The sequence below is a fragment of the Lepidothrix coronata genome, unplaced genomic scaffold (genome assembly GCF_001604755.1).
Source record: "Lepidothrix coronata isolate B3197 unplaced genomic scaffold, Lepidothrix_coronata-1.0 Scaffold48, whole genome shotgun sequence".
NCBI classification, from domain to species: domain Eukaryota; kingdom Metazoa; phylum Chordata; class Aves; order Passeriformes; family Pipridae; genus Lepidothrix; species Lepidothrix coronata.
This window is the reverse complement of record NW_016690228.1, coordinates 2,884,998-2,894,040: the sequence shown is the minus strand read 5'-3', so window position 1 is coordinate 2,894,040 and position 9,043 is coordinate 2,884,998. Positions and strand designations below refer to the sequence as shown.

At 40.3% G+C, this 9,043-nt stretch overlaps 1 protein-coding gene across 1 annotated transcript in view; it reads left to right on the top strand.

Annotated features, from left to right (window-relative positions):
- KPNA3 (karyopherin subunit alpha 3) overlaps window positions 1-9,043 on the top strand; it is a 50,509-nt gene that overhangs the window by 20,841 nt on the left and 20,625 nt on the right. The window lies entirely within an intron of this gene.

Below are 9,043 nucleotides of genomic sequence, written 5' to 3'. Positions count from 1 at the left end.
TGTACACTTCTTAGAGTACCACAAAGCAAACATAGTTGTTTGTTCTGTTTGCATAGTTCAAAAAATACAGATTTAATTTTTGTTTACGTGATTGATTCTTGTCTTCTGAATTGCATCTGTTTTTTTCAGACTTTCCTATTCTGTTCCCCAATGTGCTTCAGGCCTCTCCAGCTTGGTATCACCCATGTTTTCTAATATTTTCAGTGATGACTTAATGGAAGTGTGTGGTTTGAATAGTCTAAATAAAGCCCAAACTCCATTTGGTCTCCCATTTGATACATATCTCCAGTTTGCCAGCTGAATAGTTGACAGTTTGAATGATGCTTGTTAGGAGTGCACACCCACCCAATTCCATAACTTTTATTTTCATTATTTGCAAACTGAGAGAGAAGACAAAATCATTGCTAAAATCAAAGTGGGGGGGGGGTTGTAAATAGAAGTTATGTTGATAGAAATCAGCTTGACTTGTTTTTGAGAAGTTTTGTCTGCACTTATCGCCTGATTGTGTAGGAGCTATCAAAAGATCTTGTGCTAGTATTTTCCTGGGATCCTTTCTTTTTGTTTTTCAGGTCTTATAGAAAAACTTCTGTATCTTTTTACAATAGAAAAAAATTACTATTTATAAGATTCATCCTGAGACTATAGGAATTAGTCAAAGAAATCTAATTTGACCCAGATAACTGGGAAATTAGCAGTACTGGAAGTTTATGCTGACATGTTAAAGGCCCTCTCTGTTCAGATTTAGTGTTAAACTTGCTGTATAACTGTGAAATCTATACTGGGAAGAGTCACTCATAGCACTTGGGCAGCGTATGCCTGTTAGCAAAACAATACTGTAACAGAGGGCTTTGCTAATGCAGCATATCCTCATACATCTTGTTAAATTGAGATGCAATGAGAGCATTCCAGTACAATCTTTGGATTGTACTTTGGAGAGAGCTTTGCAGTGCAAAGTGAGAATTTTAATTTAATTCTCATAATTGGTTTTTGTAACAGGTCACAATTTCAGGCCATTTTATTACAGACGCATGGTGGGAGCAAGTCGTACACTTAAGGCAAAGGATTGTTCTGTGTGGAAGGAATCCTCCATGTTCCCATAATATGCAAGTGAAAATGAGGAGGAGGAAGCCTATGAGCTACTAGTGACTTCTCACTGAAAACTGCACATGCAAAGATCAGTTACACATTTAGAGGAGAAGCCTGAGCACTGGATGTAGGTCAGACTGTAAATCAAGAGTGAACAGCAGCTGCAGCACTTTTAAATGCATGAAATGGTGTTCTTCTGGAGTGTTTGCTGAACATCTACTGTAGAGACCAGAAGAAATCTGCTTTAATAAGAAATTTAGCATGTGTCCAAGTTGTTGGTTTGCAGCAACTGAACTGGTGCTGGTGGGCAACTGGTTTGCTGTGGGAACTCTGTGTCAGGTGAGAGGCCATTGCTTCTCATATGGAATTGAGACTGAACTGTAAAGGGATGTATTTTGTTAAGTTCATTGCTTCAGTCTTATCTTTACAGCTTACACTGCTTCTCTAGCACAAGTATGCCAAATTCAGGACATACATGTTGGCGTGACCTTAGTAATCCACCACTGCCTCTTCAAAACAAAGGGATATCTTCTCTTTATCCCAGCTGTCCAGATGCTGCACGTACACCTGCCTTTGAAGGAAACAGGCAAATTGAGTATATTCTTGATCTGTACGATTGAAGCACTACAAGTTTGTCTGTTGAATCAATGTGGATATAAATATTAAACAAATGAATCTGATGAAGTTGCTTACCATCTCTGTTTTGTAAGATGGAATAAATAAAAAAATCACAGCTTTGAACAGTAGTAAACAATGCATCAGTGTGAGGTGTTTATTCTCTTGGGATTACAGACATCAAAGTGCATTTGCAACCCATTCTGTATTTCAAGAATATATTATCTCTATTCACTGTCTTCACACCACAGCTCTTATTAAGGAGGAAACTTTACTTTTTTTTTTCCCATTTTCTTTTCCCAATTACTTATTATTTGTTTAGGAATTGAATTAACAAAGCTATCTGACATAAAATGGTAGCAGTAGTCTGGCAGATTTCAGGTTGAGGCGTGGGTTGGCATCATGAGCCTGACAGATGACACTCCTGATGGTCAGGTGCCCTTTTACTGTTTCCATATTGCCCTTGCGTTCTGTGCATTTTGGGAATGGATCTACTACATTTCTAGAAAGATAGTCTTTGTCTCTGGCTATATTGTTTGTACAGCAATGGCCCTAAGAGCTTAAACAGTGGCCATCTCTTCTTTCCTGACAGACAGGATGACAATGTCAGTGTTGGTGATGGAAACTGTATCAGGAGTTAGAATTTTAACTCTGTGTAGTGTCTCGGTGAAGTCTAGAGTGTTTATCACTTAGTTTCATCATCACAGAAACCTGAAGGCTGCTCTGTTAGCAACAGGGACCCTGAAATTAATTGGCTTAGAATATTAGTTTCAGTCTAAAGGGGAGTAGGGTGGATGAGTAACTGTTAGGATTCACCTTAAGGTTCCGTGTCTAAATGAAGCCTGTAATTCCACTGCTATGAGAGATCCTTTGTTTCTGAGTACTTGGCTCTCCCTGAGGATGAAGTTTGACTTGGGCCATTTGTGTGCTTAAAGCCAGGTAATCCTTAGTCAGGTCATTGACTTAGATGCCACCCTTCAAAGGAAGCCTTAGCACTCCTAACCTCAGCAGAAACACAGGATACTGTCATGCTAACTAACTGGAATCCTAAGAACTTCCACGATCTCTGGCAAGGTTTATTTTTGGCTTTCTTGGCAAACTCAGCTGCCTCTGAGAGCTCATGGACATGAGCTCATGAAGCTCTAATTGCCAATTAAATTTGGTGCGAGGCAAAGCAATTATTTGCTAAACAAGTGGTGGATTAAGGAGGTATGGGCATATGTGTTTTCTTTTTTACCTCTTTCCCTGGCGTATTGTACTTGCTCCTTCTCTGATCTTTCTTAAATCAGATTGCATATGTCCATGATAGTTCCTAAATAAAGTAGTAAACCTTGAAGAAAGGAGTCTGTCTTCATGTTGCTGGGAGCACTAGAGTGGGAAAAACCTTTTTTTGATCCTCAGGAACTCTGAGAATGCAAAAGAAAAAAGTCCACATTTTCAGTTTCAGGATAGTGAGACTTGCATCAGTTACGTATCTTTTCCAGTTCAATGTGTATGTATAGCTTTTCATTCATTGCAAATTAGATATTTTAGTCTACCAATTCAAACAAGAGCTATAATCACAAGGGTACTGAAACACTATTAGTGTGGTCTTCTGGAAGCTTCCCTAACCGGGGTTAGTAGCACTAATTCTTGGAAAAGAACTTGCATTTACTCTGCCCTGACTGATTCATTAAAAAAAAATACCCTAAGAGGAAAATTACATTCCTAATGTATTCTTCTAAAGGCTTAGTTGAAAAGGGCTGTGAAGAAATTCTTTGGAGGCTTGCTTGAATTCATTTTGATAAGAACTTGGTTTTCCCTGACTTTAAGAGGCTTCAATCTTTTCAATCTGTGCTTAGGGCTGTTGGACCACACACTGGTGTGCACCTGTGTGTGTACTTCTTTTTAGTCAACCTGCTCCTCTTCTGGGACAGATGTGCAATACCCAAACAAGAATGTTGTCATTGCTCTCTGTGGTCACAAAGGTGAGTTAGCATAACTCAAATGTAGAAAAGTCGCCTTTGTCTTCTAACTGTATATCTGTAGCTATGCACTTTATCTGAAGAAGAGGCTCAGAATCTGACTGCCTTTGGATGCAGGTGACCTAGTTCATTAAGCAGTAGGATATAATTTTAATATCCATAGATAGTAAGATCATCAGATTGACCTGTTCAGTCTTTTTACAGTTTTATGGGGTTTTTTTTAATCTCTCCAAGTGTTAATGAGTTCTGGGACAGTAAGTAGAGCCAACTAATGGTCCTTTCCCAACCATTAAATAAGTACAATCTTTCCCCAGATTCATATCCAAGAGGTGTTACTAGAAATTCACTCAGGCTAGATAACCCACCTATGAAAACTTTCATTAAGAGGAGGATATTCAGTAGAGGTTTTCAGAGCATCCTTTTAACATGATGAGATTGGAGTGGTAGGCATTTCCTTTTTCTTCATGATAGGCTGTGGCAGGTACTCTCACCCTCCAAAACCAAAATTGGAGATTATGTCTAAGTGAAACCTAGAAGTCCAGCTCAGCCTGTCACAGTGGTAGCTTAAGGGAGATGTCCGGACAACCTGAATCTGCTTCCATCACTGGTGTGATCCCTTAGTCTTTTTTTGGATGTAATTGCAGGGGAAAGAGCTACTTATTGTCATTTGTGAGTATAGCTAATGCTGGCTAGCATAAGGAACTCCAGTTCCTAATGTTGAGATGCTCTTGAAATTCTGGTTTTTGTCCTCAGACTTGAGTATCTTAACTTTCATGCCAAAAGAATTCCTACTGGCTGCTGAGTTCCTAAAGCTTTCTCTCACCTGAAAAAGCATTTTGTAATGGTGTTTGTTTGTTACCTGAAGGCAAAGATTTTCTTGTTTATTTCTTTTCCCTTTTGATCTTGAAGCCTCCCAACTGACTTGACACTCTCACAGAGCTTTCCCATGTGTCAAATGCTGAAAAGTGTGTGTTAATTCATATTTGACACCTTCCACAGTTCCATTAGAGTATCCTTTTGGCCATGTCTCATAGTACTAAATGCAATGCAGCACAGAGCTTGTTTGACATACTCTCTGAACACAAGTTTCTTCTTCCATTAATCGTTTTTTTGAACATCTGAAATTTACTTGCATTGGTAAACTTTTTTTTTTTAATCCTGTGACCATCTTCCAAGAAGATAAACAAAGGGGTACCAGGATCTGCAGGATTGGCATATTTAGTGTTCGTACAGTCTGACCATCCCACTGTCAGTGAAGCAAATGATGGGCATCTGTCATTAAAGTGAGCAGAAAGTACACTCATCGTATCATTACTATTGTTTCTAGGAATTTGGCATTTTTGGCTGGCATGTATGTCCCCATATCTTTTGTTTGTACGGAAACCTTTGTAGGCTGCTGTAGTGGCATCTCTACCAGACTGTTGGCATGCTTATGACCAGCAGTCAGCTGCTGTTTATTAACTTTCACACTTACTGTGCATGTTTCAGGCAGTGTTAAGGATCTTCCCTTTTGAAGAAGACCTGCTTAATTTTTTTGGTGACAAGGTCTTACCCTTCATCAGGGATTTCAGTCTGATGCCTCTGCCTTTGAAAGGGCTGTTTCACCAGGCTTTGAACAAGACAGCTGTATCCAGCTATGCTCATTTGTCTTCACTTTCACCATAGGAGCCTGCAGAAGAGGCTGGTGCTATGATTTAGGCAAAAACTTTTTGAGTTTGCCATAATATGACAAAATGCAAGCATTTTAAGGTCATGACAAGCTGCGAATCACCTTCTTTTACCTTATGAAAGGGAGTGATTTAGTCTATCAAATTACTGTATGCAGGAGTTTAGCTGTCCGGGGATTGGACACTTTTGCAAATGGCAGACCTGTTTCAGATAGGCTTAAAGACACTTTTTAGAACTGGAAGGTTCCATGAACACCTTGACTTCATAAGAAGGGCTAATAAGAATAGAAGTGTTGAGTGTTTCTCAAAAGCCTCTCTGCTTCAGGCTGCTGTGGAAGCTCCTCAATATTTGTTCTTGACAGTTTTTTCAACCCAGCCACCCTCAAACAGTGAGTAGCTACAGTAACATTCTTGCTTGCTCTCTCTTTCCTTGACTGAGGTAATTTTTTCTGGAGCCTTTCGCACAATATAACTGGCAGCCCGAAGATGTTGCCTGCACTCAGAAATTGTAGCAACAATCTGGGGTCAGTTATGTCCTATGAAGTTCACCTCTCCCTTAAAGAGGGCATCTTGGCATTAGAATATATACATTTATTCATACTTATTTTGGTTACTATTAGCATTAGGAAGCATTCTCTTAGGTATACTCATGTTGCCGAAGGAATTAGTTGTGTATGCAGGCATAGAAGGCTTGCTGGAATGGGAGATAACTAGGCTCTGGGTTAACTCAGCTTATATATTATGGCCATATTTAGCATGCAGCTATGAATGAGAGGCTTTGCATTCTTACTCAGTCTTACCATGCTAAGATTTCTAATTTATTTGATGCAGTTTTGCTCTTGTCAAGAGACCCTGATGCATAGTGGGATTTAAACCTAGATTATATATGTTTGATGGGCCAGAATTTGAAACATTGTTCCTTTGTTCCAGTCTTCACCATTGGTGGCCTCCCAGTGGGGTATGTCTATTCCTGAAAGCTGCGGAACAGTTAGTTGGAGCTCCATTTTGTATCACCTCTCTGCATGCTGTTGCCATGAGGAGAAAAGTCCTTAAGTGTCTGTTCATCTGGGGACTCCAGGGACTCTCCTCCAGGTGAACAGCATTCTCGTGAGGAGTGCAGTTTGGAGATGGCTGGTGCATCGATGTACTCATAGACAATTGCTTGAAGGAGACAAGCCACTTACTGTTCTGTTACTGCTCCTCTGTACCTATGTGTTCATTTACAACTTGTCCTCCTTTCTTCTTTGCCCAAGTCCCTGAAAGATTTCTAGGGAGTCGTAAGAACGGTAAGAAAGTGTTCATCACCTATTCTGTGGCCACAGGCAGAGAGGGTTTGTGCATGCCCCTCTAAATACTACTCAAGTAAACTATTTCAGCTAACAGTACTTGTAGAGAAATGTGCTTATTGTGACTAAGCATGAAGTAGTCTTTCTGAAGTTCTTCGGGTGAAGTGGCATGGAATAATTCAGGGCTTTGACCACTGGTGTGCTCTAGACCTACTGCCTCATGTTTGTGGAAGGTGATTTTCCAGCTGTTTGGCTGCTGAAGACCAAGCAACTCATTCCTGCTGTTCTGTGAGGATGCTGTTCAGTTGCCCTCAGTGGGATTCTTGCTTTATTCCAACTGTATTCTCTGCGTTGTATTGGAGGGGGGAAGGTGTTGAACTAGATGATCTTTAAAGGTTCCTTCCAACCCCAACCATTCTGTTCTTCAGCACTGGTGAGGCTGCACCTTGAGTACTGTGTTCAGTTCTGGGCACCTCACTACAAGAAAGACATAAGTGTGCCGGAGCATGTCCAGAGAAGGGCAGTGGAGCTGGGGAAGAGTCTGGAGCACAAGTCTTATGAGGAGCGGTTTGAGGGAGCTGGGGATGTTTAGCCTGGAGAAAAGAAGGCTCAGGTGGGACCTTATCGCTCTTTACAACTACTTGAAAGGAGGTTGTAGTGAGATGGGGGTTAATCTCTTCTCTAAAGTAAGTAAGGAGCAATAGGACAAGAGGAAATGACCTCAAGTTGCACCAGTGGAAGTTTAGATTGGATATTAGGAAAAATTTCTTCACTGAAAGGATTTCAGGAATTGGAACAGGCTGCCCAGGGAAGCGGCAAAATCACCATCTCTGAAAGTGTTCAGTAAAGACATGGATAACAATGCTTAAATCAAACACATTTTAGAATAACCCTGCAATACTCCATCCCTGCGTTTTCTGAACATGAAATGTAGAAAATCCAGCCAAATATTTTAGAAGGAACAGAACCGGAAAACCCCTGCCTTGTACTCCAGTAGTCTGCTGCTAATGTCAAGGAAACTTTACCCTTCCCAGTAAATGATTTAATATGAAACATTTAACTTGCTCCAGCAAACAGTGGCAATAGTTCTGCACTAAAACACCAATTCCTTCAGGCTGCACCTTTTCTGAAAACAGTGAATGTCTGCTGGACCTGTGCCTGCCGCCTGCATAACTAAACCTGTCTCCCTGTACATTCATGCCTGTGTGGGCTTGCTCACCATCATGATCTATGATGTTCTCTCTGGATAGGAAGAGGACAGATGACTGAAGATATCAGGACCTTCTTCCAACTCCAATCCCTTCTTGCAGTGTTGGCTTGTTTTACCATAACAACACAGCTGATTCCATAGGAGAAGCCATTCATGTGAGGCAGGAAGGAACTGCTTCCTCTGCAGGTGGATGTGTATAGTAGCTGTGCATTAGGGAGAAAAGCTGACGTGATCGTGGAGAGGGACTCTGGAAACTGGGTCCAGTCCATGCAGTTGCCAAAATGTAGGCTATGGTTGAGACAAAAGTGGGAAAAGGAGTTGTACTTGAGCAAAGTCAGATTGGTGAGGGTTCAACGATGTTTGCTCTTTGCTTAAAAAGGCAGTGCCAAGTACCTGGTGTGGGAAAATTAGGTTATAGGTCTTTACTGAATCTATCTGTCAATCTGTACCTGCCCGATGGAGTTTGTCTGTGTAACACTACTTTCTCAGCATTCAACTGCCTGCTCATTTCCATCTTACTTCTCTCCGGAATCACTTGTCAATAAAATACCTGCGGTGCTTCTTTGTATGGATGTGTTCCTTGTACAGCTGTTACTGTACAGCTCTGGAGAGGCTGCCACTGCCAGTCTAGGTGGTCTTGTGCACTCTGAGGATCTAGTTTCTATACTTAAACTTGACAAAAATTAAACAATACTAAGTTCTGCAGGATGTTGTCTTCTGCATTAAAGGGTTATTCTGGTGCTTGGTTGTTGTTTTAGCATTCTCTTGTCTGAAAAAAAATATTTTGCTTGAGAGCCTTTCAGACTGAGACTGGAGAATTTGTTTTAAATTCTTTTTAAGACGTTTAAAAAGTAAGCAAGTCTCAGAAATTTTAGACCTGAGGCTGTTGGGTTTTTTTAACATAAAATAAAATATTGGGGAGCCTTCAACACATCATTCTGTTTAAAGGCTTTTTTTTATACGCTACAAGGTGTGATATAATAAAATCTCTTTAGTCAGTAGTTTGGTTATCAGATAATTGGAGACTGAAAAGCCTGCCTTTCCTTGCTAGTATAATAGATTTCTTATTGTAGCTGGGTATATAATCTTTCTTATAGCTGGTTGTTATTCTTTTTTAACATTTTGCTTCATTAAAAAAAGAAATCTTCATGCGCTTATTAAAAAAACAAAACTAACCAGAAAAAGGTGTTCAGATATACATGCTGTGTCATCATC